The sequence below is a fragment of the Schistocerca nitens genome, chromosome 4 (assembly GCF_023898315.1).
Source record: "Schistocerca nitens isolate TAMUIC-IGC-003100 chromosome 4, iqSchNite1.1, whole genome shotgun sequence".
In the NCBI taxonomy this organism is placed as follows: domain Eukaryota; kingdom Metazoa; phylum Arthropoda; class Insecta; order Orthoptera; family Acrididae; genus Schistocerca; species Schistocerca nitens.
In genome coordinates this window covers 773,987,710-774,015,525 of record NC_064617.1, presented here as the reverse complement: position 1 = coordinate 774,015,525, position 27,816 = coordinate 773,987,710, and the positions used below count along the sequence as shown (strand labels likewise).

General features: G+C 40.7%; 1 long non-coding RNA gene across 1 annotated transcript in view; it reads right to left on the bottom strand.

The window, feature by feature from the left end:
* The window catches only part of LOC126253120 (uncharacterized), a 33,555-nt gene extending 6,532 nt beyond the window's left edge, over positions 1–27,023 (bottom strand). The window contains exons 1-2 of the long non-coding RNA XR_007545905.1: positions 26,932–27,023; positions 26,771–26,817 (exon numbers count right to left, since the gene is read on the bottom strand). This is a non-coding gene — a long non-coding RNA (uncharacterized LOC126253120). The remainder of the gene's footprint in view (positions 1–26,770; positions 26,818–26,931) is intronic.
* Between the last annotated feature and the right edge of the window lie 793 nt (positions 27,024–27,816).

Below are 27,816 nucleotides of genomic sequence, written 5' to 3'. Positions count from 1 at the left end.
TGCAACATCACAATGGTTGGATTAGAGTATGGAAAAACTGTGATAAGAGACTGTTGGAGCTGTTGCCTTATCTATTGCCATACTGGTCCTGCAACCACAATTATGATTTGGGTTGGTATTGGTTTCCACTACCACAGCACCATAGTATGCAATGCTGATCCACTAGCCAGCCAGCATTACACCTCTAAAGTGTCAGACACTGTTGTCCTGTCATACCTTCAGAGCTTGGCTACGGCCACATAGCACCACGATAACACGCAACAACATGTGGCACACAATGTTGAAGACTTCTTTGTCATCCATTGGACTGCACTGCTGCATTGGCCTCCCTGTTCTCCCAATCTCTCACCTATCGAAAACATTTGGTCGATGATTGCAGAAAGACTGACCCAGGTTACACCAACTGCTGCTACACTAGATCAACTATGACAATATTTGGAAGCAGCATGGACTGCTATACCTCAACAACACATCCAGAACCACTGTGGTTCAATGCTGTGGCATGTAGCAGTGTTTATAACCTGCAATTGCAGGAACACTCAATACTGATTTCATCATCTTCCTTCTTCACATGGGACTGTATTTTCAATGTGATCTTTGTACAAAGTGTTATCTCCCAAATCAATTTAGCTGTGGTATCTCCGGTCCTTCTTGGTGGAAATTTTGGATGGCCAGCAGTGTATTTGTCAAAATAATGTTAACACTTAACACATGAATAACAAACAAAAATAACTTAGTAGGCAGAACACCTACTTACTGATCACAAAAAGTGAAATAATCACAACTAAGATGACAGCTCAAAAACAATACAAAGACCAAAGAGTAAAAAAAGTGGGCAGTTGTATAGCAGTGGGGAGGAGTACACTGACTCAGATACAACACGAGGCAAATTAGGTGCAGTATCTTCTCATACTATTAAAACATTAAAGTTGGTGAGTTATCAGCCAGGGTGCAAGTTCCTCTGAATTGATGCCACATGCCTTGTGTATGAGTTTTGTTGCTATGCATCTCCCTATGTTACAGAACAAAGTTGTTTGCATCCCATTCCAAGTCCTGATATAACAGGAAAATGTTCAGAAACTGGACACTAATACATGAAGACAATGATGAACAGACAAGGAAGTATCCAATTATCTTTACTTTCTTTCATATTAAATAAGTATTATCTACTTTATGAACAATGAAGTCATTTATTTCTTCTTTACATTGTTTGTAATGACAATGTTTAAAATGCGGAGTTTCCAATCATCAGTCCAATCATCAGATTGTTTGAAAATAAAAGTGGAATGCAATCTAGGTTTTCCCAACTTCAAAAATTAAAATGCATTCTTGAGCAATGCAAATTACTTTTAGTACTGAGACAAAAGATACTAAAACTGATCAAGTTAGTCCATAATGTTATCAGAAATGTTGCTATTATTTTCTCACAGAGCACAAACTGACTTTCAATTCATCACACAGAGACTATTATATGAACATTACCATCAAATTTTAGGCAAATGAGAATTAAGGCATTGTGTTCCTCAGTACAAAAAGGGAACACTATACTTACACCCAATGTCGATTCATGGCGGTATCTCTTTGGTTTCTTAATGCCATTTCTGTGTGCTTTCCTATCTGAAAAATAATTTAAAAAAAAAATGCGCTCTTCATTTGAACAGAAAACAAACATAATAAAGTACTTACATAAAATCTCTAAATAGTTTGTAGCAGAATTTCCATTCTATTAAATTACACTAAACTTTCACTAATCTGGCCGTTAGTAAACTCTAACCTGGCTCTCAGAAATCTGGCCTTTCAGTAATCTGACCCCCATCTGGCATCTAGTCACTCATGCAGAAATGACACACACAACAATATATTATCCTCTGCAACAATATAGTTAGTTAATTACGATGTTAAACCATCCTGGCAGATTAAAGCTACGTGCTGGGTGGAGACTTACTCTGGACCTTTGCCTTTCTTAGGCAAGTGCTGCACCATCACCTATCCAAGCATGACTCACAACTCAACTTGTCCCCACAGCTTTAGTTCCACCAGTACATCGTCTCCTACCTTAAAAAAGCTGTGAGGATGAGTCGTGTGAAGGTAGCTCAGTCAGCAGAGCACTTGCCCACAAAACGCAAAGGTCCATAGTTTGACTCTTGGTTTGGCACATAGTTTTAATCAGCTAGGAAGTTTCATTTGGCTTCACAGTTCAGTGTCACCTCTTCTTAAAGGAAACATGTTACACTATATCTCAAGCAGAAACTCAAACTTGCAGGTAAGTCGAATCAAGGTTCTTCACAGAAAGCCATTGCTGCTGAATACAATGTCTGACGAGAAACTACTTACTACATGCAGAAAATTTTTAATTGTTTGCATAACTTTCTGTTGTAGCTGTTTAACAGGTGGTTGCTCCAATAATGCAGGAAAGGAGCTCGAGTCAGTGGTTCAATAATAATGGAAAAAGTAGTTGCATTTAACAAAAAACTTGGAAGTAGGAAATTGTCTGCAGCTAGCGAGGGATGGCTATCAAACTGGAAAAAATTACACGGTATGTGGCAGCTGACAGGCATTGGTGAAAATCATTTAGTTCATGAAAAACTCCAATACTTCCACTAATTTGGCACAAATATGTGCGAGGAATGGCTGGATTGGCAAAGAGTCTAGCATACAACAATAACATATTCAAGTTTACTTTACCCAGAAGCACTACACACAATAGACTAAGAACCACTGAAAAATACAGCAGCAGCAGAATATGTTTTAGTGACATCACCTTTGTCAGACTGGAAGAAAAACCAAAAAGATACTGAAGGCCACTACTTCAAAATGACAACTAAAGGCAGTTTGCATGATACAATAAAGAAAGCACGAAATGAAACACCAGAAGTATTATTCGTCTGGTTTAACCATTTACCTAAAATGTCAGGTAGAAACAACTTCAGTTGAAATGATGTTAGTGAAATCTCTATGCCCTGTGCTGCTCACAGATACCACAGAAGTTTGAAACAAAAGACACTTACATACTTTATCTGTAATTAACCGTGAGTATACTACATAAATATAGAGTAACTGGATTTTCGTAAATCCATATTATATCAAATCACACCTAGTCCAGATAAGTAATGACATATATTGATTCTCATGACAACTTATGTCACCATTCAATATAGACTGGTTGCACTGGCACGTACAATATATCACATCAAAATTGTTCTAAAATCCAGCATTGGCTGGCATTTAAATGTGGCACTACACACAGTAACCAACTCAAACCTAAATCACTAATGAGCTTAAAAAAAAAAGGTAGTAATGCTGTATGTGTAAACAAAATTAACAAACAAAAATGAACAACACCCGAACAGGCCTTGAAGGCCCAACGGTGTCAACTGACTGTCATTCCATCCTCTCAGCCCTCAGGCATCATTGGATGCAGATATGGAGGGGCATTTGGTCAGCACATCACTCCCCCAGTCATTGTCAGTTTTTGTGACCAGTGTCGCTACTCCTCAATCAAGCAGCTCCTCAAAGGCTGACTACGCTCCGCTTGCAAACAGCATTCAGCAAACTCTGACGGTGATCGATCCAAGCACTAGCCAAGCATGACAGTGCTTAACTTCGGTGATCTGATGGGAAATGATGTTACCAAAGCAGCAAGGCCGTTGGGGAAGGGGGGGGGGGATATGCTAATCAAATAGATCAAGTCACAGATAAAAGGTATGACAAGGATCCAAACATTAACAGGCAGAAAAGGTTTATTTTTTGGAACAATGGCAAGAGGACAACTTATAATGTATAACGTTAGCTCCTAAACTCTCACAACTTAACATTTGAAAATAAAAGCTGAATTCCGTTCTATATTGTGTTTTCCATTAAAAAAATTAAGCAATTTTTACATGATCATATATTACTTCACTTGCCAAATTGTGTATTTTGTTCAGACTAGCAGCATGCAAATAATGACAAAGAAGAAAAGTAACTTTTGCACTCTGTTAACACTGAGATCATTAGAACAAAATATTGTTTCAATAATCCCTTGCACCGATTCTCACATTGCATTCTCAAACTGTTTTTACTTTTTCACACTGTGTTATTAAATGTTCAAATACAGCAGATTTACTGCAAACAACAACATTTTGATGATCCTGACATGATCACCACAGTTGCTCAATGTTTTGTATGGTTACGCTTTGAATGTCCAAGAACGAATCAACTGAATCAGCCATCCCATCTGCATACTGAATCATGGTTTCGCAATGCTGGATGTGCCTCCGAGCACACTGGTTAACAGGATCACTATCAAATCACCAACATTATGGCGGGAAAACCAAAGGTTGTGGTTTACACAGCTCAAGAGACAGTTTGTGCTAGTCAATGTCACCATGATGAAACCAAATACAGTTACACTGCCACAGTGTTAAAAGACATCGCTATGGAAGTGCAGGACACTCTGGTGTCACCACTAAGCACCATGATTCACCTGTCGCAGTCCGAAGCAATGCATCTAGAGAAATTACGGCAGATTGAAGAGTAAGGTGACCACATTCCCTTGTAAGCATTGTGCCAGGTACAGACTCCACCAAGTACAGTTGTCAACAAGGCTATGATATGAAACATCTGGTTGTCATGCCTCCCACCACTCTTGTGCCGGCTACAGACTCTAGCAAGTACAGCTGTCGACGAGGATACGCTATGAAACATCTGGTTTTCATGCCTCCCACCTGACTCGCAGAAGAGACAGTGCGCACCAGTGATCTTGGTGCAACTGCACAAACTGCAGACTCCATTGCAGAAATGCACCCATCCACACATGAATCACAGTTGGATAATACTATTGCATCATTACAGGCACAAATTGCCACAAGCTGCTGCTCTGCAAACACGGTCAGCATTCCACCGTTTTCAGAAGAAACACAGCCAATTGCCATCCGCCATGAAACATTGCTGCTACCACAGACAGCTTCGCTGCAAAGCACAGAAATGCAGTCCTCTGTGTGTGATGTGAAATGAAGTAATGAAACTGGCTGGCTTTCCAAAAATCAACTGTTGACTGTCATTGAGTTCTATATGGGACTGCAATTCTTAGTGGATACAGGAGCCAACGTACCAACATATCCATTTTCCCATTTGCTTCACCGCACTGGTGAAGACTGTCGTCCCTTTGCCACCTATCATTCTACCATCCAGAAATACGGTCGCACGACATTGTCGCAAAGCTTAGGCCCACAGAAAGTATGAGTGGAATTTATTTTGGCAGATGTGATGAAACCTTCCTTTGGGGCAGACTTTTATAATTTTACGACCTGCTACCGGACTTCTGTCATCGTCATGTCGTCAATGTTACACTAATTTGGCCAGCCAGGGACATGAGGGCTATGTGGATGATACTGCTGTGTGAATGATCGCAAGTGATTCTCCATACATCTAACTCCTGAAATTACATACTGACAACACCAGGAAAGTTCAATGCTGCAAAATAGGTGTTTTCCTTCACACTCACAATAGGAATCTGCCACCTGCATGCACTAACTGGGACTTGCTGCTACACAGTTCCCAAAAAGACAAACACAGGGCACCTATGCAGTAATTACTGACAACTCAACAATTTCTGATCACATCCAGTCATGCACACAGAAAACTTTGCATTCAACATGCACTGCTCTTTGCATTCAACCAAGTACTGGCTGCTCCAAAAGACACAGGTAAAACCACCGTCTGTACCCGACTCCCGACTCATTGAATGTATGAAAATGTCTTTTTGACTATTCAACACTGTGTAGTCCTTTCAGCATTTATGCCTAAAATTACACAAGATTTCTACTTCCATTATGTTAACATTCACGAGGTCTTAGTGATATCCAATAACAAAACTGAACACCAGATCTCTGCTTATCTTTGTTCACACACACTACTCATAAATTCAACAAAGTGCATCTTTAGGTCATCAGAAGTCCATTTCCTGGGCTACACCATCAATGCCCAAGGAATGCAGCCACCACAGAAGGTAGAAGCTACAACAAACTTCCCACAGCCGGGGGATTGTGATGATTCCTCGGCGACACTAATTTCAACCAGTGTTTCATGCATAACCATGCACTCATTGAATGACCTTTTATGAGTCTCACCGAAATCAGATGTCCTGTAAGCACCACTTGCCTTAATGGCTGATGTGTCACAATAGGTGCTGCACTTCAGCAATAAGTAGACAAGCATTGGCAACCCTTAGCATTCTTCAGCCAGAAGGTATACCCTTCGCAGCAGAGCTGGTCAACATATGGTCACAAGTTGTATGCTGCACACAGTTCAATCAAAGGTTCCGGCACATCCTCAAACGTTAATACTTTACGGTGATCACTGGCCACAAGCCACTGATGTGTGCTTTCTGTCAGAAACCGGACACAGCATCACCACGTCAACTGCGCCATTTAGATTATACAGGACAATTTTTGACTCATAGTTAACATCAGGGGAGAACTGAATGTGTCAGCAGATGTCCTCTCTCATGTGAAAGCAGTTACATGCACAATTGATTATGAAGCACTCATTTTGGTGCAGTAATCCAACGAGCTTCAAGATTTACTGGCATAATTGTCGCCTCCATATCGAAGCCAAACCATTCGCGACTATTCAAGTTCAACAACACGCAATTGCATCCCTGCATGATTTGTCTCATCCGTGAGTCCAAGGCATGACAAATTTGGTTAAACAAACTTTTGTGTGGACAAAGACTACAGGACATTTGTACAGCAGCGTATGGCCTGTCAGCAGAATAAGATCACTTGCCGAAGTCAAAATCACTGCTTAAATGGTAGCAACCACATTCACTCATCTAAGGATTGGTTATTTCAGAGTGCCCCTCTGCATTATCACTGACCAGTGCAGCCAGTATCTATCCTACCCATTTCAGGCACTCGCCACCCTGATACGCAAGAATTGCATTCAAACAACAGCTTATCTATCAGCAGAAAATGGTTTAGTGGAATGTCTGCACTGTCAGAAGTATCCCTTTGGTGCCATTAATCTCAATAGTGAACAGAAACGCTGCCGACTGTCATCCTATGCCTCCAAATGCTCATCAAGGGTGATCTAAAATCTACTGCAGCAGATCTTTTCTACGATGACCTGATCTGACTGGTTGGCGAGATCCTCAGCAACATGCTGGACACATTTATCAAGACATCAGACTTTATCAACAAACTACGCACACAGGTACAGCAAATCTGTCCTCTTGCATTGGCAGGCCAACAGACTCACCACCCTTTTGTCTTTGTTGAACTGTGCAAATGCGACCAAGTTTTTTTTCGCCACAAGACTTTCAGTCACCATACGATGGATTGCGTCCAGTCTTCAGGAGAGATAACACAATGTTTGTGGTTGATAACATGGGTAACCCAACAACAACCTCTGTCGACCATCTTAAACCTGGATTCCGCACTGCCTACACCGGTATGAGCAAATTGCGTGACAAAAAATGAGAGGATCACCTGCCACTCCAAAACCTGTCACGGACACTGACCCTGACACCTTGGCAGCAGCAAAAAGTGTTGTCATCGATGTGGGGATGTCACATCCACTTCAACTGAAGATACAAATAGCACTGGGGGAAGGGGGTGGGGGGTGGAGAAGTGATGAAGTGGCTGTGCATCGTATATCAATTATGCTCAAGACCCAAAGTTCATTTGTTAAGTTACGTTACTGCTGATATTCGTTTATTCTTTGGTTTTTATGGTGATTCCCTGTACTGATTCTCGCTTTGTATTCTGACTGTTTCCAAACTTTTGCATGCTGTGTTATTATATGTTGCAATAAAGCAGATTTAGTCAAATTGCAAGATATAGGTTAGGCTGGAAGGTGACAGCGAGATCGCAAAGCCAACAAATGTGAACACAATATCATACTTGTGGTGACAGATTGATCTGTAGTGTACCCAGAGGTTCAGACTAAGCTGAAAGGTGCCTGTTTTGTTGTGAGCCAATGATTCAGTATTGAATGATTCAGTTAATCCACAATCTGTGTCTCAAAAAATGTGAATATAGGGTGTATACAAGACAACCAAGACAACCAGGAAAAACCCGAGAATTTTTCATTTTTTTGTTTTCAGTTAAAATTTTTGTAACTATGACTGGTAAGAACCAACACACTAACAAAGGATATTACTGTATCACACTAGAAAAAAAAAAAAAAAAAAAAAAAAAAAAAGCAACAACAACAACTTAAGTTGCAAAGGAAATGCGCCATATACACACACAAAGTGCTCATACAAGTGTCTGCCAACACTCAACAGCAAAATGTGTCAAAAGCTTCCGACTATTGAATGTTTCGTAACAACGAATTGCTTCCAATGAGCGAGACGTCACAACAGTTTACATTAGATTCGTTTGAGCAGGATCATGTGCATGCGCACTTGAATCCCCTATGAGTAATACCTTCTTCCACTTCTGGCTACAGAAGTGTAGCTGTTAGCTGTATAAGCAGTAGCAGCAACTAGCCAGATGCTAACTGGAAAAATTTTTATGGCGCGCCCAAACTGCCAGGTTCATGCGGGGAGGGAAGGCAAACTGGGGTATCTGCTATGGCCGGCACTTTCAAGGAGGGACGGGGAGGAGGGCGCCAAATTCATATTCTTGAGGAAGAAACCTTGTTTCATAAAGCGCCTAGAATGTAGCACCCATTGGTCTATCAATTATTCATATGATTTTGAAATGCCTCCCTGCTGGTTTTGGAACATTTTTGAACACATTGCTTGGGAAGCTGGAGCGTTGAGTTTTGAATGCGTGCATAGTGTACATGATGTCGCCACCAGGGAAATCCCCGTCGCATCTAGAAATAAACTTCCCTGCTATACGAGCTGAGCAGAATAAAGCCGAATGGGTGAATGCCAATCACTGTCTGTTACTGTAATTGACTGTGTTTGCGAATGATTAGTGTTGTTATAATTACTAGTGAAATCTATAGGTCCAGTCTACCAGAGTGGAAATAAATGACTAACAGGAACAACAGGTAAGAAAGATAGTGTATTATCTTCTCAATATATTCAAGAAACTGAAATTTAGACAGAAAATTTTTGGGAAGACCGTTAGACTAGCAAGGGCCAGTTGTACAGTCCTAATTTAGCAGTCGCTTAAGTTCTATTCTGAAAGTAGCACAGAAAACGCATTGTACAAACACACAATAACACCTAACTGGAGAATAAACGTGGAATAAGTAAATTAGTGATTGTGCCGGGGTTAATGAATATAACCGGAGAATAAGTTTTGACACTGGCAAGAATAGTTACAGAATTAGTGATGACAAGATTGTTTGTTAGAATGAGACAGGAGAAGAAACGGGGTCATTGCACAAATTATGGAGAAGTATGACAATTTCAAATTTACACAAAAATTTCATGCTACTACTTTTCAATCTCAAGCTTGGGAAGCTGGAGCGTATGAATGAAATGTGAAACTATTTATTAACATAAAGGCATTTGATATTACTACTTCGTGAATTAGATTCTGTCGTGTTATAAAAATGACCATTTGTGCCAGAACAGTATCGTTTATTTGGTGTGTGTTACAATTATTGCAATATTGGACAGGCTTATTACGTTTTATCTAACAGACAGTGACAAATACACATAATCAGATCAAGAAACCACACCAGTCTGGGTATTATTTGTACTAACAGCTTTTTCATTATTAGACAACGACATTTCGTTTTTTCGTGTAGCAAAACGTTTGACGAACTTTGTTGAGGTAACACATTCTGTGACAGAAAAGAAAGCACACCATGCGAACTGCACCAAGATTAGAGAGAAAACAATGCTAGGATGTAAAGATTGAAGAAATGTGTACTGTCTTGCTTGTCTCTTGTCGTTACTGGTTTCATATATTCTATTTTTAATTTTATAGACACGAAACAGCAAGTTATTAGCTAAGAGGCAATAAAGACCACAAAATTTTTGAAGAGTTATTGTTCTCCTGGTTACAAATAATCCCATCCAGTATCAATTGTGAGGTGGGCAGTATGTCAAACCGGCCGACTGGCAGCAGGAGAGGCACCACAGGACACTTTAATATCCACTGTCCCGAATATAGTTTGCTGGCAGAGCGAAATATAGTCACGTGTGGTAGAAGAATGCTATGTGAAGAGGCATGGCACTGCACCATGGTACACTTAAAAGACCAAACAACACATATTACATTTCCTCGAACACATATCTTTTATGTATCAAGCGAGAAAGATGTGCGCTACAAATTGAACATATTTTTGAAAAGTAGTCTCTACATGACCCATGTTTACGTTTAGTGATTTTGCTGTTCCCTCTTACTTTACTGCTCTCACATCAAATGAAAACAAAACTGATTTCTGTGGCCAGGAGCTATTAAGTGAATTAAAGTACATTCCCATGATTACAGAGGGCTAAAATGTTATTAGGTTCAGATTTTAATTTGTTTCCGCCTTTCTGAAAGTCAAGCATTGATCGTCTTTCTGAACAATGAAGTTATTTTTGTCAGTCTGCTAAAAAAATTTGGCTTTTATTAATATTTTTTGCTGAGGCAGTCAATTTATTTGAAACAAAGTGTTTAATTACACACTACTGGCTAGTTTCAACTGTTCCTGCATTTCAAGTGTAAGTTTTCATCTTCTAGCACATGTAGCATTATGCCATAATAGAGAACCAAACATCAGAGAATACAGTACCGATACTACAAGAAAATCTACATCCAAATCTGGACATAAATATGCACTTTAAACCGAATTGTGCATTTTAGTAAGGTTCATGAAATTTCAATGCTCATGGAGTATCCTCTGATGTCGTTTGTTTTATGACATAATGTAAGGTCTTTTAATGTTTTACATGTACGAACATATGGGCTTTCTGCGTTGTCATAGCTGCACAAGCACAGTGACGCCTGGTGACTGCTTCAGCTATTTCTAACAGGTCACTGGAAAATATTGTGAATGGTGGTTTGAAAGGTGTTACTTTACAAGTAAATATCGTTTAACGCAAGATGAACTGTGTGTGAGAATGTACGATGAATTTCTTAAATTACAGAGTGTTATTAAAAATTTTATGGGCACATTTGTATGATGTATCTCAAAGTGTAACATGTGCACACAAAAAAAAATCAATATTATATGTGAAAGCTTGGCTTCTCTTACAACTTATTAATCTTAGAGACCAATATTGTGTGTGAAAGCTTGTTTTTCTTGTAGCAACACTATGTATACTAATTTGAACCATTAACTTTTCATATTTGTGTGTTTGCACTACTTAGCAGTGATGTTGCTATTGGCTGACTACATCATGTGTCCTATGCTCTGAATATCCGCTGTCATCAGCTGGTGAGATCACACGACTGACTTACAAAAACGCATCGCAATCTCGATGCTTCAGAAAGTAACATGCGGTGTTTCGTGGAATTCAAGTTTATCCTTTCATGATAAGAAAATACACAGCATACATGTCACTGCATGTTACAGATTTTTCCAGAACGTGTTTTTTTCCTCTGAGTGTCATTCTCTGAAGTGCCGGGAAATTCTACACCAAAATTTGGATAAATTTTACACTGTCACAGAAAAGTGCATTTTCAACAAGGAGAAAGTGTATTTTTAAGTGGGATATTCGGGAAAAATCTGGGAATCTGTTTTCCTTGTCTGCATATACACCCTGGAATAGCACTACAGCCCAATGCAAAATTGGTAACATATGCTGGGGGGGGGGAAGGTCAACTTTCCCGACTGATGACAACTATAACAGCAGGAAAGGTTTCATTCAACAGGGTGTATACATGCACAAGGAAAAAAAAATCCTGGATTTCTCGCGGATTTCCCGATTAAAAATACACTTTGTCCCGGGTGAAAACATACTTTTTCCTGATTACCTGACAGTGTATTTTCTCCCAGAACTGTATAACTTATCAAGCCTTTGAAGGGTTATGGTTTTATACATGGGCGTTTCATTTCCCAGCGCATTGGAAAACAAAACTCAAAGAGAGGGGTGGGGGGAGAGAAACACGTTTTGGAAAGATCTTTAATTTACAGCAGCATGTATGCTGCATATTTTTGTATTACGAAAGTATAAATTTGAATTCCACCAAACACCAGATATTACTTTCCGAAGCATTGAAATCAATATTGCAATGCACTTTTGTAAGCAGTCATAGCTCATGTCAAATGATCTCGCCAGCCGATGACAGCAGATATTCAGAGCTTAGGACACATGATGATGTGCGCCAACAGCAACATCACTGTTACGTAGCGAGAGCACGCTAACAGGAGAAGTTAATGGTTTATGTTAATATAAATAGCATTGCTAGAGAGAGAGAGAGAGAGAAGCTTTCACATATAATATTGGTCCCTAAGGTTAATACGCTGCAAGAGAACCTAAGCTTTCACATATAACGTTGGTCTTTTATGCGGGTATTACACTTAGGGAAATATTACATAAATGTGCCAGTAAACTTTTCAATAACAATGTAAATGTCTGATCTTCTAGGCTCGAAATTCATCTAAATGACTTGTCATCAACTAGTTTATTTTTCAATGAGAGTCAAACGCTCTGTTATTTAAGAAATTCATAGTACATTCTTGCACATAGTTCAACTTGCGTAAAAGGAAATTTACTTTGAAATTAACACTTTTCAAACTATTATTCGTAATATTTTCCCGCGACCTGTTAGAAATGGGTTCGTTTCAGCAGTTGCCAGAGAGTGCCAGATAACAGGTGCCACCGCACTTGTGCAGCTACGATGACGTAGGAGGCCCATATGTTCGTATGTGTAAAATATTAAAAGATCTTACATTATGTCATAAAATACAAGACACCAGAGGATACTCCAAGAGCATCAGAATTTTGTGACCCATACTAAAATGTGCACATTTAATGTGCACATTCGTATGTCCAGATTCCCAGTGAAGTATGCCTCGATCAGATATTAATCTTTTCAATGTGGTTTTCGGGATGTAAATTTTCTTGGAGTACCAATAATGTGTTAACTCATGTTTGGTTCTTTATTATGGCATAATGGCATACGTGATAGAAGATGAAAATGTGCACTTGAAATGCTGCTAACAGTTGAAACTAGCCAATAGTGTGGAATTAAACACTTCGTTTCAAATATACTGACTGCCTCATCAGAAAAGATTAATAAAAGAACATTTCTTTAGCAAATCAACAAAAGTAACTTCATTGTTCTGCAAGGCAATTAATGCTTGACGGTCAGAAAGATGTAAATACAATAAAATCTGAAATTAATAACATAGCTTAGCCTGCCGTAATTATGTGAATGTATTTTAATTCACCTGATAGCTCCCAGCCACAGAAATTCCTTTTGTTTTCATTTGACATGAGAGCAGTAAACGAAGATTGGTTGGTTGGATTAAAAGAGGGGGAAAGGGACGAAACTACGAGATCATCAGTCCCTTGTCCCGAATAAAACAACACCAGAAGTGTGAGAATAAAACGAACGAGTCTGACTACTCAAAACGGAATGAAAGGAAAAATCACAAGAATGATGAAGGGCAACAAACATGTAAATGGACAAAAGGGGACAAGAAAATCACAGAAACACAAGAAATGGGATGAAGAGATTAAAACAACAGAGCAGATTACCATGGCTGGCTGACCATGCGAAAAAAAGGGGAAGCCAGTCACTCTGCAACACATTAAAACCTCCACCCTAGAAGCACTAGGCTTGAGGACGCAGGGACAAAGGACATGGGCTAAAACTTAGATCAAATGATAAAACCCACCCTCAATAATAAAACCCGATGAGGCGTTGCCAGGTAAAATTAGCGGCAACGAGTCAGGTAAACCAAGATTTCGTCGCTGGGCAGTCAAAGTGGGACAGTGCACCAGAATACAGGCCACTGTCAGCCGTGTGCCACACCGACACTCTCGCGGATTTTCGCAGTACAGGAGTTAACTGTGGGTCGCCCAAGTGTGGCCAATGTAGAGCCGGCAGAGGACAACTGATTCCCTGCGAGAGACCCGCTTCGAAGACTTCCACACATTCGTGGCCTCCTTAATAACTCACAGTTTGTTGTGTGTACTGTTATGCTATTCAGTCTCCCGAAGACGAAAAACCCTACGGCATAAGTCAGAACGCAGGTCAGGTTCAGAGATGTCCATCTCCAGAAGCAGTTTCCACACTAGCCTGTTTGGCCAGCCTGTCGGCAAGTTCGTTGCCTGGGATGCCGACGTATCCTGGGGTCCACACAGACACCACTGAATGACTTGACCGGTCCAGGGCATAGATGGACTCCTGGATGAACGCTACCAAATGATGGCGAGGGTAGCACTGGTCGGTAGCTTGTATGCTGCTAAACGAGTCAGTACACAGAAGAAACGATTCCCCAGGGCGTGAACGGACATACTGAAGTGCATGAGAGATGGCCACCAGCTCTGCAGTGAATACACTGCAGCCATCGGGCAAGGAATGCTGTTCAAAATTACCTCCGTGGATGTAGGCGAAGCCAACATGACAATCGGCCATTGGTGTAAACCCCTTCTGAGCCACAGAACACGTCAAGAATCGAGAGGAAGTGACAGCGGAGAGCGGCAGGAGTAACAGTCCTTAGGATTATGTGAAAGGTCCAGACGAATCTGAGGCCTAGGTGTACACCAAGGAGGTGTATGCTGACAGACCTGGATGGGAGGTGGTAAAAGGAAGGACTCCAGTTCAGACAGAAGGTATCGCACATGAACCGCAATCGTTAGCTCTGAACTGGGCGTTGATGCGGAAATGAACTGCCGTAGGTGGAAAAAAGAGACGGTAATCCGGACGAGCAGGAGAACTACAAATGTGTCCGACATAACTGGCGAGCAGTTCTGCACGTCAGATCTGCAATGGAGGAACTACGGCCTCCACAAGGACGCTGGCCACCGGAATCGCCCTAAAAGCTCCTGTTGCTGGGTGAACCCCACAGTGGTGCACTGGGTCGTGTACATGTAATGCTGAGGGCGCCGCCGAACCATAAATCAGACTCCCATAGTCAAGGTGGGACTGAACAACGGCTTTGTAGAGATGCAGCAGAGTAGAGCGATCTGCACCCCAGTTGGTGTTGCTCAGGCAGCGGAGGGCATTGAGATGCTGCATGCACTTCCGCTTAAGCTGACGAAGATGAGGTAGCCAAGTCAATCGGGTGTTGAAAACCAGTCCTAAGAATCGATATGTCTCCACTACAGTGAGTGGATTGTCATGAAGGTAAAATTCTAGTGCCGGATGAACGGTACACTGCCGACACACGATTTAGTGACCAAAAACTCGAAGCAGTGGGCGAGAGCCTATGACCGCGCCTTATGAATGGCTCCCTGTACGCGCTGCTCAGCAACACCACTGCTGGTGGAACAGTATGAAATGCAACAGTTGTCGCCATACAGAGACGGTGAGACAAAAGGCCCTACAGCTGCTGCTCGTCCGTTAATGGCCACTAAAAATAGTGATACACTAAATATACACTCAATACAGAGCCCTGTGGAACCCCATTCTCCTGGATATGGGGGTGAACTATGGGAGGCACCAACGTGGACACAGAAAGTACGGAGCGACAGGAAATTCTGGATAAAAATTTAGAGTGGAACGATGGTGCTCTACCGCCACAACAACAGAAAGACACCATTGCACCAGATCCGGTTGAAGATGAGGAGATGGCACTTTTAGTCAGACGAGAAATGTTTAATTATCTGACTGTGTATCTGATCTGGTCTCGGAGCAATGTGCAAGTGGGCTGAGGAGCTCCCACTCCGTAAATGGGGTGTTATAGGGTTCACTGTGGCATTTAGTGAATGAGAGAACTTTTCTTTCCATCCACTGTTTGTGGGTGCGAAAGGTTGGGGGGGTGGGGGGGGGGGGGGGGGGAGAGGAGTTTCTCGGACGCAAAGGCTCGAGCATAGTGCTCAGCAATTGTGTTTGTGACGCTACATAGCACGCCATTGAGGGTAACGCCAGGGACAGCTGTTGGGGTCTGGTACCAAAAAAGATGCCTGATCTTCGTCCAGACTTCGGAAGGTGACGTATGACACCCAATGGTAGACACGTACCTCTCCGAACACTCCTGTTTCCGTCGTTTTATAAGCTGGCATACACGGGCACGGACCACTTAAAGGCTATCAGATGCTCTAGGGAAGGGTGTCGCTTATGTCACTGTAGAGCTCGCCAACAATCTGTAATACGCTCAGCAACTTCCGGCGACCACCAAGGGACTGTCTTTCGCTGGGGGCTCCCTAAAGAGCGAGGGATCGCGTTTTCTGCCACAGAAACGATGGTGGTAGTCACCTGCTGAACCATCACATCGATGTCACAATGTGGGGCAGAGTCAATGGTGCCATCAGAGGTGAAAGTTTCCCAGTCTGCCTTGTTTAAAGCCCATCTGGGCAAGCGTCCATGGGCCTGACCCTGGGGCAATGACAGGAAGATGGGGAAGTGGTCACTACCAGGCAGGTTGTCATGTGCTCTCCAGTTGATAGATGAGAGAAGTACTGGGCTGCAAATTGATAAATCAATGGCCAAGTAACTACCTCAAGCCACACTGAAACCTGTGGTGGCCCAAGTATTTAAGAGGTAGAGGTCAAACTGAGACAGTGAAGCTTTGACATTTTTGCCTCCGCCAGTAAGCATGGTGTCACATAACAAGGAGTTATGGATGTTAATATCTCCCAAAAGTAGGAAAGGTTTAGGGAGTTGATCAATCGATTATAGTCACTACGGTTCCTGTAATATCCCTTATAGCCGTGGAGGGTGTGGGTCCCCATTGCCAGGAACTAGGTTTCCTGTAGGGCAATGCTGAAATCAGGTGTAAAGCTCAACAGTTGCTGTAGCTCAAATTTCCTCTTAGCCTCAGTGTAGATCAGTTGGTCCAGGGTCTTATATGCCACTATTTTTCTCTCTTTCCATAAAATCCTGCAGCCTGGCAAGCAAGGTGGATGACAGTCTCTGCAGTTGACACAGATGGGAGGCGGGACGCATGGAGTACTGGGATGCGATGGACATCCACAATCTCGAGAGGTGGGGCTTGAAGTACAGTGGGAAGACATATGGCAGAACTTCCAGCACTTAAAGCATCGCATCGAGGGAGTGATGTATGGCTTGACGTCACAGCAGTAGACCATCACCCTGACCTTCTAGGGCAATGTGTCACCCTCGAAGGCCAAGATGAAGGCACTGGTGGCAACCTGGTTATCTCTCAAACCACGCTTAAAGCGCCGAACAAAATGAACACCTCGCCACTCTAAACTGGTACGCATCTTGGTGAGCTCTTATTAGGCGTGATGGTAACAGAAACATACCCCAACTTGCCACAAGCGAGTAACGCCCATGACTGGGCAGATGATGCTGTTTTTATCAAATCTGACCCAGAGCGCATTTTGGACAAGCCCTCCACCTCCTCAAATGTGTCGTCCAAATGATCCACAAAAAACTGAGGCTTCATGGACAAGAAAGATTCTCCATCAACTCTCATACATACGAGGTACAGGGCCGAATACACTTCACTGCCATCCTTAGCCTGGCGTTCCTCCCATGATGTGGCCAGGGAGAGGGACAACTTGGGGTCATATTTCTTAGCATTAAATTAGACTTTTCCCACTTAGAGACTGCTGGCGCTGGACCACCGGCAAGAGATAACGTACTACGCTTCATGGAATGTCATCCGCCGTGATGCCACCCACTCCAACCAGGGGCCCTCCCCATGGGTGCTACCCAGTCGTAGTAAAACCACCTGGCAGAATGGCCATTGCCGGGAGTCCCGATGCACCAGGGTGACGGGCAACTACTCCTTGGCATATGTGGGGAGTTAACAGCGCAGACATCAGCAGAGCGATCCTGCGTTGTCAGGAGGCTACAACCAACATGGTACATGGTGGCACCACAACGGACTGGCTACTGTGCTGGATATGAGATACAAAGAAGTGCATGGTCATCTTCGGCACAAAGTAACACTGCATAGTACATGGTGGAAAACGCACCCAGGATGGTGCCCTTGCCCAATAGATGGAGACTGGGCGGGACTGCAATGTGACGACGAGACAGTGGGCTATCTATCTCAATGCACGATGGACACAATGCACCATGTAAGGCACCCTTCCCCATTGGCTCACTCTTCGGGAAAATTTTGAGAAATGTAGGTCAAACCCTACAGGGGACTATCACATAAAGACCGAAATGTGAGAGACTCCTTTTAGTCGCCTCTTATGACAGGCAGGAATACCTCGGGCCTATTCTAACCCGCGGACCCACGCGGGGAGGTAAACGAAGAGGAAACAGCAAAAATCACTAAATGTAAACACGGGTCACGTGACAACTACCCACTTCCCCACTATAACTCAGACTGCTCTGCACATCAGCCGCGGATCTACGATATTTCTGAACCTGGGCAATACTAGATAGTGCCCCCCCCCCTCCTCGAGGGTTTGAGATATGTCAAAAATTTTAAAAAATCAAATTTTTGAAAGTGCGTTCATTTTGTAGGGGCACATCTTTCTGAAGAGTCTCATGCATGAAACATATGTATTCGAGGCAATGTAAGGCATGTTATTTGGTCTGAAGTGTGCCAAAGTGCAGTGCCACACCTCTTCACACAGCATTCTTCTATCACACGTCGCTGTATTATTTCGCTCTGTGGAATTGAAACATGTGTATTTTAAAATGGATACCACAAACTATATTCAGGACAGTGGAAATTAAAACATCCTGAGGTACCTCTCCTGCTTCCAGTTGGCCGGTTTGACATCCTGCACCTCTTTATTTTCTTTTTTTTTTTTTTTTTAAAAGAAAGAACTCTTCAGAAAATTTGCACTCTTATTCCCTATTTAGCTCCTAGCATTTTTTTTCTCTCTAATCATGCTACAGTTTTACATGGCGCGCTTTCCTTTCTACGAATGAAACGATTACCTCATCGAAGTTTGTCAAATGTTCTGCTACACGAAAAATTGAAATGTTATCTAATACTAAAAAAGCTGTTAATACAAATAATCTCCAAGATTGGTGTGGTTTCTCGATCTGATTACATCTATTTTGTCACTGTTTGCTAGATAAGACTAAATTGGGCATTCTAATACTGCAGCAATTGTAAAACACACCAAATAAACGAGACTATTTTTGCACAAATGGTCATTTTTATAACACAACAGAATATAATTCACGAAGTGTCATTACACGTCAAGGGGACCAGGGATCCCCACTTGACTATCTCCAAATCTAATGAAATTTTGTGTGAAAGTTATTTGTGGTCTTTGATGCTTGTATGCTAAATTTCAGTTCAGTATCTTCAGTGGTTGAATTTTTAGGGGCTTTTAAAGAGAGGCTGCTCATCTTTGCATCACAGACAAAGGTGAAAATGTGCTAAGTGGCTAGGCTTTTTAAGTTATAGCACACATTTGGTCATTTGCTTTAATATACATATACAACTTTTACGTTGTACCACACCATGGCAAAAATCTGGAATTTAGTTACACCTAAATATAGATACAAACATCTAAAGTGGCTAAAAATTCATCATGCTATTCTGAGGGCCAAGGTTTGACCAACCACTGCTGCTTTTCGTATGAACTAATCACACCAAAACTTCAGAGGGTTATTCCTATGACTGATGTCTATATTTGGATCAAATTTAACTAACATTGGATGTCTAGAAGAAAGATGTGCATCTGCAAAGCTGGGCAAAATTTCTACATGCAAATTTTAGGGTATTTTTGGGGGGCAATATCTCAACTGTGTCTTGTTCAATCATCTTTTGCTTGCTGTAACTTGAATGAGCATGGTCTAAGGTTTTACAGGTATATTGTTTAGTTTCTAGATCTAGTATATTGATGGGTAAGAATACATTTCTAAAGTTGTTTTAGCACTTCAAGAAGATTAAAAAGCGAAATATTTTGACCACCAAGTCCAACAATTAATTTTTTGAATATATAAATTAGTTTCAAACATACATTTAACATATGCCATAAAACAAATATAACAGACAACACAGCAAACTTGCAAAACAAAAACATTAAAGAGTCAGTTCCATTTTTAGTTAATAGTTCTACGGTTTTGCCAAGGACAGATTAAAAAACTGTAGTGTCTTCCTGATGATGATGCTGCTTGTGAAGTCATAAAAATATGTTGCTGTGGAATCCAGCAGGTATCTTCAGCAGTTGGTCAGTGGAAGGAAGGTGCAGAACCATGTAGGTGCATAAAGCTGATGAGGGCTTCCTCTTGTTCATGCGGAATATGCTTTTAACTTTATTTGAAAGGCATGGACAGCAATGGTATCGTGATGGAGACACTTGCTGATCATACAAATCTTAAAACTCAATTCTTTGCCACCAAGATAGATAACAAATGGATGTAACATGGCCTGACTATTCTCCCAGTGAAATCCTTGCACAGCATCTTCGACAACACATGAATAATTCTCAGAAAAATATATCAATATAATTAATGCATTTTCTGCAACATTTCTTTTCAGCTGCTTAAGGTATAAACTTTAGTGCTTTGTCACAAAGTGATGGCTTCCTACACTGGTAATTTTCAAAAGCAATGTCTCCATGAAATCTTTAACAGTTCTCTAACATGTCTCCACTTGTGTGTCAATATGGACCTATCATCGGTATTAAATAATTTCTTCAGGGTCATAGTCTTTAAAAGCATCTTCGAGAAAAGCCTCTAGTTCTATTTTTCCTGGACATTCCTCACAACATTGCAGCATATAATCTTTTGATTCCAAACTGCCTAGTTTTTTTTCTCAAAACCTTGTAGTCATTGTTGATGGATGTTTCTGAAGCCAATATTAATTTGACGTTTTGATGAATTGCACATACACATATATAATGTGATCCAGAAGCACCAACTGTAGTACACTATTCCAGCCTGAGCTCTCAAAATTTTGAGAAGCTTAGTTGATTTCCATATTGCGTACAATAAGCATTGAACATTTCTTTCAGGTTTCAATGGAGCACATATTTCTGCTTGTGAATCTATGTCTCATTTATTTTTACTGCAATACAATTCTTTTAACCTGGGCATAAACGAGAAAATTCATCTCCAAAAGAAGTGACGACATTTTGTGTTACTTCATCATTGAGCCTTTTTCCTTTTCGGTTTGCATGTGTTGCCAAAATCCTATATCTTTATCTTTAGTTCCCGAGACTTATCCATTTTAGCTGAAACAGCAAATTCTTTAGTAGTTTTTTCAATAGTCCAGCTATTTGAGGTCAGGGTCAAAATTTGAACTTTACAATTTCTTGCAGTCTGAAGCTTAAAATTCACTGTTGTTACAGCCTTCTTGGTTTCGTGTTTTTCTTTACCAAATGGGTTGCAGCAAGTTTTCTGCAAGAACTGAAATTTTGTCATCAACAAGGCATGGACAAAATCGGGCATCTTCAGTAAAATCAAGCCCAGGCCGACATCATAGAAACTCCTTGTCTATTGGTGGCATTTCCTTAACTGACTGTAGTTGCCTTTTGTCATAATAGAATGGTGATGACTTATGAGCATCAGCTCCATCTGATCCACCAAAGTAGCAGGGTTAAGGGGTCTCTTGGTTCATTTTATACAATAGTTTATTAACCTACAAAAAGTGATACTGAAAACTTATGAATATCGAGGTTTGATGCATAGAAGATTCAGTCTAGTTTGTATATAAAATATGCAAATTAGGCCATCAAAACTTATTGTTTTAGTGCTTACCTTCAGCTACAACAATGGTTACTGATTATTCAAACACTCAGTACTCAACACTTAAGAGGGTACAATGTCAACACCAAAGATTTACCTCACAGAAGACTGACACAGTGAAAATTGCCAATAATGGAAGCAACAACTGAAAGTGGTATTTCAGCAATGTCCTCAAGAACTATTACTGATTTACAAGGTCGATGGAAACTGAGTGACAACGCATATATGCATCACCATGCATGGAGGGTTAAAACATTCTAAACAACATAATTTTCCATTATGATCATCTAGATTTTATTTTCTTAATAGCATTTTCTGAAGTTTTATTTTATTTATATTCTATACTGTAAAATAATGTAAAAACACATATTAGCACAGTTACATTCCCTAAACTGAAAGCAAATCTTATACTATTAAAGACACTATAACAACAGATTTTTTTATTAACAACTTGAATTTTTTTTAATTTTTTTGTATTTACCGATAATCCATTTTCCCTACTTTTGAATTGGTATTCTTACTCATCAATATGCCAAGTCCAGAAGTTAACAATATAGCTTTGAAAGTTTAAGGCATGCTCCTTCCAGCTTTGGCAAGAAAAAGAGGATTGAACAAGGTAGGACTCAAACCTCCGAAGGGGGAAGCCGCATGGACTGCGACAAGATGCCTCTGACCGAGCGGGGCAAAAAAAATTGTTCAGGTAGGCAATACGTGTTCTCATTTGAAGACTATGTTTCAAAGTGAGGATGTTTCCAGTGACGGCTTTTTGTCTTCTTAGTGTTTTGACAGAAGAAAAAAAATGATAGTATCTGGAAAAGGTGAAGCCTCCCATGATGGAGATGATGCAGTTTTTGCATCAATAGAAGAATTAAATACCATGAATCAGTCAACTACAGAGGTAGGTGTTAGTCCTGTTAAAAAACCGTGGTCAGTGAAATCTAGTCATACGCTCTATGTATCAAGAAAGTGCTGAAAAATTACTAAAGCTGTGGATAAATACACAACAGCAAAACTGACCACACTCTTCAAAGTAGACATTCCACCTTCAGAAGAAAATGAACCAAAGCACTCTTGCCAGGAATTTTTCACAAATATAAATTCAGCTTTTGAATATTGTGCATCCTACAGTGAAAAGGTGCAAGTCTAAACTATTATTCCAGAGACATTTCCAAAGAAAACAATTTTGAACCACGTTCCACCAGTATCAAAGTACATGGTAGACAAATCAATAAATATGAGGTCTGTAAAAGGAGTCTTTGGAAGATCAGATCCCTATTATGGCCATCCTGTAGAAGCAGATCAAGTTCAAATAGTGCAGTCATTTTACCTGCAAGATAAATGGAACTTTTCTTACCAGAGGGTCAATAACCAATATACTATAATTGTAACAGTTGAAGGTCAAAGAGTTGTGAAAGTGAAGTACACAACTCGCAGTATTAAAGAAACTTTTGCAATTTATAAGAGCAACTATACAACTTCACATATTGGAATATCAAAATTTTATGCACGACGACCTAAGAAGGTAGTTCCACATCCACCCAGAGATGCCTGTTAATGTGTGTACTGCGTGAACTTTGAAGAACTTACTGGAGCACATGACACCTTGGTTGGGCCTGTGGAGTCATTAGTAGTCTGTGACATAAAGCGAGAGACTTGTTTGTTTCAATAATGTGGGACTGCCCTGGAAAGGGAGGACTGTCTTTACAGGCACTTGGCCTGGAAGACGTAGCAGGTAACACTGCAGAAATTACATATGCGACATGGGAGGAAGATAAACTACTTAAGAAAACTGTTGCTTTTGGCAATTTCATTGATGGACTTGTTAAAACAGCAGTTAAAGCAGTAACACACCAGCACCTGAAGAAATTAAACAACACACTGCACAACTGATAGGGCGTGTACTGGCTGCAGAACTATGTTTAGTGCTTCACTGTGATTTCGCTAACAACTGGTCTGTAATTTCCCCACAAGAAGTACAAGGGTATCGGAAATACGGAAGCGCCCGATCCCGCCCGTCTGCTTTGACCCATGACGTCACAAATATGGCGGAAACGACCATAAACCACGATTCCAATATGGCGCATATAAAGTCGTTACGTTCACATTATGAGGACGAAAATACATCGAAAAACAAACACACACACGTTCCACAAAAAGCCTAATGACACTATCAGGACAAGTGCGGGAAATAGGGGGGGGGGGGGTTGGGTAGGGACAAACTAAATAGAAACAAATTTAGACACCCGCCCCCATACAAAACGACGAAAAAAACAGATATCACAAAACTCCCCAAATACCACTAAACACAGTATCATCTGGAATCGGACACTTCCCTTGACCTATATAGCTCAACAGCAGCTCCCGATCCCATTAATTAGGACCTAACACTTCCCTCGACCTATATAGCTCAAAAACATCTCCCGATACCAATACCAACATTCACAGCCACACATTGTGATCGAACACTTCCCTTGACCTGTTATCCTTACGACATCTCCACATACAGCCGTCCCTGGCCCGAGACGCCGGAACTTTAAGTATGCCTCATTTCTTCACGACATACTGAACACTTCACGACTTCATAAAAAAACCCGAATAGTTGAAGAAATTTTATTAGAGACAAAGCACTGTCCGCCATCATAGCCGACAACCGAAAACTGTTGACCCTGTCAGTCATATCCATACCTACCAAAGAAATAAAAAAAGAAATGTCCCAAAATTCACACACGACGCCACACTCGCAAACTAAACCAAAAACATCACCTAACACACCACCAGAGAGCACCACCGATCGCATCAAAACGACACCTACAAACACGCGACTCTCACAAACTAAATTCGGCGCCGTCGTGACGTCACACACAACAGCCTTACGTTACGGGTCAAAGCCGACGGGTGGGATCGGACGCTTCGGTCGACCCAGGGTATCATTGGAGTAATGACCAGGGTTAGGAGTGACACATTTTCCAAACAAGACTAAATTGTTGCAGTTATAAGTGATGACACAGGACATGACCCAACACATGCTTTGCTAGCAATGTGTAAAATTCTTCAACTGCAAACAGGCAGAAGATCATAATCATATCTGATGGTGATCCTAGTCATTTTAAAAATCATTACCAGCTGTTTGAATCCAGTAGTTCGCTTGTGCCAAATGACTGGGTATACAGTACTACTGGTTATGGGAAGGGGCCTTGCGATGGTTAGTTCTGCTGAAGCACCATGATACAAAACAATCTTTCCAGACAACAAATACAGCTGTGATTCAAAATGCTGAGGACTTTATGAGTCGTGAAATCTTACACATCCACAGCCCTCATTTGTTTGTCCAAAGAGGAAATTGAAGAATTCCGTGAACAGCAAAAAGGAGAATGGTCCAAACAAACTACTCCTGGGGAATTCCAAAGAGGAAATTGAAGAATTCCGTGAACAGCAAAAAGGAGAATGGTCCAAACAAACTACTCCTGGGGAATTCAGAAGACACATCTTTGGACTCCGTCATAGGCGAACTCATATTGCACACAGTTCAAAGAGCAAGAAAGATAGAAATTTCGTTTGTTCGGCCAACACCCCAGAAACAGAATGATATTATTCAGATTCACAACCTGAGAAGGGGGACGTTTGTGGCGTGTGTCTATGACTGTGATTGGTGGGTTGCAGAGATTATAGACACCAGTTACTAGTTAAACGAAACTGTAGTGAACTTTATGCTACCATATGGACCGGCTACTAGATATAGGTTTCCAGCTGAAGGACAGCAACACCACCACCGTTGCTCACTTCCTGTTCACAATGTTCTGAAGATTGTAAATGCTCCAGTTCCTATTGCTTCAACAGGAAGGAATCGCTCTATATCAAAGGAAGATCAGAAGAAGTGGACACATTTTTAGTTCACTGACTGGCTAATTTCAGTAGAAAACAGACATTAAACTGTATGTTCTGGGCCTACGGAACTACAATAATTGCATTTCAATCACTGTTTCCGGAAATACAATTTTTTAATTACATGGTTAAAAATTTTGTCTACTTTTTCTGTACATTATCCTAAATAATTTTAATTAGGCTATACATAACATTAAGTTGTTCTATTAGTTTAGTAGACTCATAATTTGTATGTTATTACTGCCTGAAAATTTGAATACGCAACTCTAAGTGGTTTCTGAGATTTAGGGAAGTTTAAAATGACGGTAGCTCACTTAATATTTTGTTTAAACTCAAACTTTGTTTCTGGTATACCTGCTTTAGGTTGTCTTGCCAGATACGACATTAATGGTCCAACAACTTATAACATTGTACTTGATAACGACATAAAAGTAGAAATCTAGATGGTACAAAAGATAAATTTAAGAATGCAATGAAATCGGCTTTACTCTTTTAAACAATGCGACCCAATTGTTCTGTTGTAAAGTCTAAAACCCCTCAGATAATGGCAGACGGTGTGACTAACAACTCTCAGTGTAAGGCAGAGAACTTTCCAAACCACCAATCAAGATTTGAAGATGGAAGGTCATGTGAGTACGATATACAAATCTCTGTTCACAAATGGCTCTGAGCACTATGGGACTTAACATCTGAGGTCATCAGTCCCCTTTCTCTTCACAAACCATTCCCATCAGCACGAAAGATATCAGAAACGGCACTAACCACATCGACTAAATATATGACGGTCAAACTTCGTTGCGTTTCTTACGTCCAGTATGCAGCACTTGACGAAACTGTCTTATAAATAGAGTCTAAGATGAAACATACTGCATTTGCATTAAATTTAATAAATAAAGTGAATTATTAGCCTAGAAGAGTGGAAAATTCCGAACGTAAAGAAGCCTGCGTCCATGAGAATACGCGTCTGTACTTTTACCTAACCTACAACCTAGCTCCCTCGGACAGCCATGCAGGAGAAGCATACTTCAACGTAAATACAAATCAATTTGGATTTAGTAAACAGGTGGAAGACACTAGAATTCTCCACAATAAATTGCTATACAAGAAGAAAACGAGTGGTAGGGGAGAACACTACTATTCCAAACGACATACTGCTAGTCAAGAAGAAAATAGGTAGTTAAAAAGAAAAAAAATGTTTCCACATTGCTCAGTTTGATGACAACAATATGGCAAAACGTTTCATTAACACAATGACCGCTTACTTTGATTATGATTCGTGTGGTTCTTCGACTTCGCCATTTTCAGTCACCTGAAATAAAAAAAATACACAATAATCATGATAGAAAAACATTTTTGCTTCACGAGCAACAAAAAGAGCAACAACGATTACAAAAAAAACAACTAATATGCCCCAAATAAATACCTTCAACACCCTTTCCTACGTCCAAATACTGAACAACGTGTTACAAACACATGGACCTATACCGGAAGAAGCTTAGAGCGACTATCGACTTACAATCGATAGAACTCGTTCGTGTAAACGTCGGGGACACAATTCACACACACAACGAACTGTCGCCACAGCTAGTGGCGTATTGCACTACGTGGGTGAAATCAGAGGTTTCAGGGTCGCAACTTAAAAGAAGCAACTTTTGCCACGCGACAAAAAGTTCACCTTGGTTGTACTTTGTTGCGCTATTTCACTTTTCCCATCGCTCCCTGGCGGCTGTACTTCGAAATACGAGCATTCTGTCGCGGTTATAATGGAGTAAATGATGCTGTGCTCCATTTTTCCGTGTGTTTTTAATTTAATACTGAAAATAGTCAAAATAGTGATCAGAAGGTACATTTCCCTAGCTTCTGGAACGACAAAAAGAATAACCTATATTTAATTTCCTGGAGCAGTTAACGTTTATGTGTGTGTGCATAATTTTTTCAAATCAACGATCTAGGCCTATCCCATAATTCTAAACGAGTTTTGGATGAAAAATGAATAACAAACGTAATACATAATCTAAAAAGTGACCCATACAATTTAGTGATTTGTGAGAATATATGCAGGAAATAGCGCCAAATGTGATGTAGCAGCTGGCCAGCTAAAAATTAGTTATTCGAAACGGCTAGATCAACGAAGAGAATAAGATTCTAAAATCTCGGAAGAGTGGTGCGTCTAGAGATAGTATTTACATGTCAGCTGATGATTAGTTTGCTATAACAGACAGCATTTTCGTCTTAGAATGTTATTTCTTTTGTAAATGTGTTTGTAGCTGCTGATTTAGCCCTACACTAAATTCATTTTCAGATCTGA